A 7,078-nucleotide genomic window follows, 5' to 3' on the forward strand; every position below is an offset into this window, starting at 1 on the left:
ATTATAACGCCCCCACGGCTGAAAGGGCGAGCATGTTTGGTGTGACAGGGATTCGAGCCCGCGACCCTCAGATTGCGAGTCGAGTGCCTTAACCACCTGGCCATGCCGGACCGGAAACAATGAAGATGATTCTTCATATAAAGTTATAAATACATTTTCATGCACAGATTTCAACAGAAGAGTATTTAAATGCTCTATTCTTAGGGAATCCGTAACACTATGTGAAAACATAATATTATGAAATATGTAACGTAGGTCAAGGTCATTTATATTTTAACTCATAAAAATATGACACCACAAAAAATGCAACCCTAGAAGTGAGGAGAGGTGCTTAGGAAAATGTAGAGCTGTAATATGAAATTTAAACACTATGAGTTATGATATTGTATAATCTTTGTCAAAGAGATGGACGTTTGGTGCTGTCAGCTTGAATGGAGTTTTAAATCTGTTATTTGTGTTCCATTAAGTTTATTTCTATTGAGTGTTGGAAATTTAGCTGTTATTTGAGCCATTTATATTTTTATATAATAAAAGGTATTTTTAATATTCTTTACGAAGTGTATAAGCCAGTACTATTTGGTCTTAATCCAATTGTGGTTTTTATATTTTAGCACTGAGGAATTGATATTCTTATTACGACTAAGGGCTAATTTTTGAGGGCTGTTTTTGTTTCACGACCATGTGTTAATTCCTTAATTAAAACTTACTAAGATAAGGCAAATCAAATTAGGCTAGACTTTTCCTTTCTGTGATCCTAGCTGTAGGAATATTGGTTTTAATATATATATTTTTCTAACTAGTAGTCTTGTTTGTTAACTTTAAAATTGTAACTCCAGTAACTATTTTTTAGCTATGTTTTAAGTTTACATCCCTACAGTGAAAATACTTTTCGTCCATATTCTTTCCATTTAATAAAAACAAACTCACTAATACTACTAACTAAGGTAAAACATTACAGGAGGAATATCAGTGATTTGCGTTTACATAGGATATACTTCTATTCTAAACTTAGTTTATTTCTGATATATTGTTGTAATAGAGTAAGTGTACATAAGCAAGTAAAGGTTTATTAGTTGAAATTTAATTTGTTTATTGTTGAAGTCTTCCATTTACCAGGCTGTTCTGGAAGGTTCAGCTGCCTCCGCCTTTACTGGTTATTGGATGGCCTTGTCTTCCACATTTTACCTTTCTCGATACTGCAAGGTATTTCCTCCCCTGTTCTCTTCACTTTGTTCTGGTCCTTCTTTATCCATAGACATATCTGCCCTGTTCCCATTCTCGACTGGGACCTCAGTGTCATTCAACACGCTCTTACCCATGCCCCTCTGAACCGTAGGCAACCTGCAACTTCTACCACTTTCTTTTCAGATATATTCATCTTTCTTCTCGCTTCTGGTCACAATTTTTCAGGTTTGTATGCTTGTGACTCATCCCGTACCTTTTCTATCATCCTTATATTCTTATTTATTCAGACCAGTCGTTCCTTCCTCAGTCTTCAGCCACTTAGAGAGGAGACGTCTACCCTTCTCCTTCCTTCTATTTTACTCTTATGTGATCGTGCAATCCGGGACAGACTCTTGTGCCCTATTCATGCCATTCATTGCTACGTAACTCATACTTTTGGAGTTACCGTCTTCAACTCTACATTCCCTGGGATTCCTCTTCCTCCAGGGACAATTTTCCCTCTACCTTTATAGGTAGGGTCGGCCAAATTCTTCGTTTGGTCTACTCCTCATTGGGGGTTGTTGTTCACAGATGGTTGGCATTTCATCCCATCAGATTTGTCGCCTCTCATTCTCTTGCCGCTCCTTTCTGATGGCTGCTGGATAAGATCCTATAAGCTAGTATGTGGACTACCTTGCATAACTTTGTCGCCCACTCTCTTTGTCATCTGACTGTCTCGTCTCCTGAAGGTCACTGCCTTCCTCCATTCATCATCCTACAGTTTGCCCACCATCTTTAGACAGACGACTACATTTTTCTTTGGTTTATAGCATTTGCTTACAGGATCTAGCCAGGTAGCTGGTAGTGCTTCCTAGAGAACATGTACTTCTCAAAATTCCGCATCAAGCCAGGATAATGGAAAGCACTCGTACCATCTTCCCTGGCTCCATATATACCCACTGTTGAGATAGAGTCTTCTGCAAAACAATTTGAGGTATTCTCATGGTATATTCCAGTATCTGAATACTGTCTGATCCAGACTATACCTATTCCATGGACTATCATGAAAAGCCAGCATCAGGGGTGCTCTGCCTGCTTTACTGGCTTGCACTTGCTGGATTTTCAAAATAGGTTTATGCTGTGACTTGGTGGACTGTCTCCAGTAAAAGATCTTTTGGGGATCCAGGCATTTTCTCTGGGTCTCTCCACCATGAATTCTTCCCCGTTTTCTGCGTGTGAAGCATGGGAGACCTTTATCACTTCCCCGTTTCTAGCTGCTGGGGTGGTGGACCGTAGAAAACCTTCACTGATTGGGACCTAACCACTTGGGCTAGAACAAGAGATGCCAGTCAGTGGGAAGTGAAGTGGGATGACACTGTCAGTGTGGGCAAGTCACCCCTCATATAATTATACCAAGAATATGCCAGAAGCATTTTATATGATGTTGTGTTCTTCTCTTGTAGTCTGCATCTGTTAATTAGAGTTGAGGCATAGCAAATTACAAGACTGTGCCCTCATCCTGTAGCTTGCAGTTGTCCAGTAGAATTGAAGCAAACACGTTTTAAAGTCTGTGCTCTCATCCTTTAGGCTGCAACTGTGAGCATGTACCACGATTCCATGTACTACTTTTGCAGTCATGTCTGTTCAGTAAAGTCGAGTTTAGCACACGCTATACACGCATGATTGTCCAATTGAGTAAATGCATGCACTTATAATATTAGATACTTTATGTTATTAATTATGTGTCCTTCTCCTGTAGCTGGTGTCAATCCAGGAATCTGATGGTAGGGTTGAGACAAGCACACACACTAAAATATCTTGCCCTCTTCCTGCAGCAGGTGTCAGTCTTAGAATCTGATCGTACAATTGAGGCAAGCCACACCAACATTACACACACTATGACATGAATTATATGCACTTCTTCTGCAGTTGGTGTCAATCCAAGAGGCTGATGATAGAGTTGAGAAGAAAATGTTCTAATAACTTCTGTGCCCTTCTCCCACAGCTGGTCTAATAATGTCTAACGATAGAGCTGAGGTGCACTCTAGTATGGTCTGGATGTGTGTGCCAACCACGCTACATGTATTGGATCTCCGACCTCTTGTGTGCAAGTATTCAGATGGCCATGTTCTTATTCCACCCATACCTGCGACACATGGGGCTTCTATTCTTGGTGAAGAGTGTACTCTGGAGGAGGTGAAATGTGGTCTCCTACGGATGTGCCCATATGGAGCCCCTGCAATTGGGTGTCACACTCCATGGGTTTTCTTTGTTTGCTTTCCGAAGGGAGCTCATCTAGGTAAATTTCGCATCAGTTCCTCCTCCATATCAATGTGGGATTCTAGGTTTCTGTGTGAATAGGTGTATATCGTCTCGGAAGTTAACATTTTTCTTATGTGAAAATGTATTTCTTATAGATACTCACCTCGGCACAAACTTTCCACCCTCCTCCCCACTTTCAGTGCACTTTAGACAAACTTACTTCGTCATGAATGAAAATTCATGAGTGTAAAAGCATAAAGGGGGTTAGTACTCAGGGAAATTGTGTCGTACTCTTAGTGGTGCAGAGCTTTTGCTGCATAATAACGTCATTAGGCAGTAGCAGAATTCACGAGATAACTTGTGAGATTAGGTGAAAGTTTCCTAAAGGTTAGTGGCATGCAAATCTCTAAGGCAGACTCATGGAGCATATAGATTTCTGTGTTTGCAGAGATGAGTATCTACCATAAATACATTTTCAGGAAAAGAAAATGTTAACATTTGGTTTAATTATAATTTTTTTTATGTATAGTAGACTGAGGATATCATCAAATATACAGCGCAGAGAGGTGATGCAGAAAGAAATTTAATTAGTGTTATATGGTAACATATAATTAGTAAATTTGTTTTTTCAGGTCATCCAATACACGTTTGAGGTTCTGGGCGTCAAACATATATGCAGTTACTTCTGCCCTCGATGAAAGGATGGATGGGGTTATTAAGAGAGAACTCAGTGAACTTGTTGACCAAGAAATTAACAATTTGGACAGTGTATTATGTATAGTAAGTACTAGCAAACATGAAACAACTAAATTTATCCTCCTGTTTTTAATGATTCAGCATTAGGCAAGTTTGGTAGTAGTAAAGCAGCTAGAAGAAGATAGTGATGATGATAAAGATCCATACCTGAAGTTGATACTCTTATCTATGTAAAAGATATGGTGAAGATGAAAACTACAATATACGAATTGATATATAACATGAATCTAGAATTTACGAAAACTCATTGCTACCTCTACAATATTGTAATATTTTTAATGTACAATTATGTTTTATTATGATGCTTGCCTCTATAAAATTTACTTTGCAAAGTTGTTTCGTTGTCTTTAAAGGTCATCCTCTATTCAACTCCACTCTACTACTCTAATCGAATAGTGGGATTTAACAGTCACTATTACAACTCATTCCCTTGGACATGTTAGGGTGCTTTAAGTTATTGTTTGCATATGATAAATTTCTTGTACTTTTGTGCCCTATAAATATAGCACTGTATATGCATCAATGCCTCAGCATTATTTATCTACAGGGTCTAATTGACATTTAAAAACAAAGAAGTGTTTTAAAATGTATTCAAATAAGGAAAAATAGGCTTAAGTGTTTGTTTCAGTTTCAACCTCGTGAGCAAGTGCTGAGAAGAAATATTTTGAAACTTATACAGAAAGACCATAAGCTGGAGCATTCATCTAAAGGGTCATATGAAATTGTTGAGATTACTAACAGTAACAAAGGCCAAACAAACTGAGCCATTTGAAAAATGTAATACTTCTGAAGAACAACATTATCATCGGGTTAATCAATTAAAACCACATTTGAATGAGATTTTCATTGTTTTCACAACCACAATGCGTTGAATTCCTATGTATTGTTGTAAAAGTAATTTTTTTCCTTGTAATAATTTGTGAGTGAAAGTGAAGAAGAAGAATGTAATGTGCAAGCCACACTATATCTGCTATATCCAGTGCCAAAGATACCAGAGCTTGTATTTATTTATTTAACTTGAATTAACTTTAATCATCATTCAGTGAGTCATATGTATTAATGAATTTGAGGATGTAATCGTATTAAAATTCCTTGCTTAAGTACTGTTTTGCACACAAAGTGGAGCAAAAGGTTAAAAATCAACAACATAAACTTGAACAATGATTAAAGAGAACTCAGAAAAGTAGAAACCTGGACAAGTACTCATGAAAAGTGATTTAAAGTAATAATTAACTCTGAGGATTCCTGAGAAATTAATGTTAAGGAAAGTGAAGGAGAGACAGTGGAATTGTTCCAGGTGCACATGCATATTACTAACTTAGATGATGAAATGCTCATGCCAAATGCTGAAATATCCACAAAAGATAAATTAATGCAAAACTTGTAAATATAAAAAAAAAACATTAAAGAACTAGATAACCAACTAATAGGAATGTTTCTGATAGTATTGCTTGATTATCTCTGAATAACCAATCAAATGTTAGGATTTATGTTGCATTGTGGTTTGCATGTAACAAGTTATGTGCACTATAGGAGAATACACTAAATATAGTGTAGTTGAAGGGATAGAAACATTGAGTAGTTTTTAACATGATTAGAATTAACTAGATAAAATTGTTACGATAGGAATTTAACACCACTATATTAGGTGTATTACATATAAAGGTATTAGTTGTAGGTTCAGCAAATACACAAAAAATTAGTTGTGCTCGGAAAACTTAATTTGGTGCCTATTCATAACTGGGGAAGAGTTTGGGGGGAGAGGTAATGAAAGTGATATAGATAAGTTGTCAAGTAAGGAAGAAGATTGTTATATCAAAATATCTTATGTAGAGCCCAGGAGTAGTGCATTACCATATAAGTAAGTTGATCCATATACCAACTTGCATGAAATAAGTGTGTTGGCTAAATAATGAAATTACTAATCATTACCAGTATCTTTTGAATGTTCAGTTCCCTTATATCCATGGCTCTCAAGATATTTGTCTTTGTAGTAGAGAGTAATCAGTTTTCACCAATTGGTACACATTAGAATTCAGCCAGATTGTAAATAGTAATAAAAACCATGAATTATTTTATCCAACATGAGTCGTATGACAGGAGCAATTCGTACATACGACAGCCTTGGATGTAATACAACAAATAAGCAGCTCCAGAAGCAGATAGTCTGGCTTCATTATTTTAAAAAGTCAGTTAGCATTTTGCACATAAGTATTCACAGACAGATAGGTTCTAATTATTGCGATCTTATTGCAGTTGCTCTGGCAACTTCACTGTGTTATAGCATTCCACCGATCTAAAATGACATACGGTGTGAAGATCTGTTTAGCAAGGGGTAAGATGTCATCATTTTCACAAAGTAAGGCTAGTAAAGGTAAGACACGAAGATGTAAGTTGCAAACTATGACAGAGCCATATTTTGTATGTGATAATCTTACGGTACTGTGTTTATAGTACAAAGAGTGGTATTATTCGACATGTGGAAACATGGAAAAGGATGTATTCTGGGACAAAAGTGTGATATTTACTTGTTCTAGATGTTGTTGAAATACGAAAAGAGCATAATTATTATGTTAGTAAAATGTTTAATAGATATTTTTGTCTCCAATTAATATAATGAATATGTGACATTCCTAGAAAGCTATATATATATATATATATATTAATGCTGTTATTGAAATATTTAAATATTTTTATATATTTCAATGCTGTTATTAGAATGGTTAAATATTTTTTTTTAGATATCAATGCTTCGTTATTGGAATTTTTCGTTTCCTTTTCTGTTTTAAATGTTTCTATACTTTGTTATTAGAATGTTTCGATACTTTGTTTTAAACATTTCAATGCTTTGTTTGTTTTAAATATTTCAATGTTTGTTTGTTTTAAATATTTCAAT

The sequence above is a fragment of the Limulus polyphemus genome, unplaced genomic scaffold (assembly GCF_000517525.1).
Source record: "Limulus polyphemus unplaced genomic scaffold, Limulus_polyphemus-2.1.2 Scaffold825, whole genome shotgun sequence".
NCBI classification, from domain to species: Eukaryota; Metazoa; Arthropoda; class Merostomata; order Xiphosura; family Limulidae; genus Limulus; species Limulus polyphemus.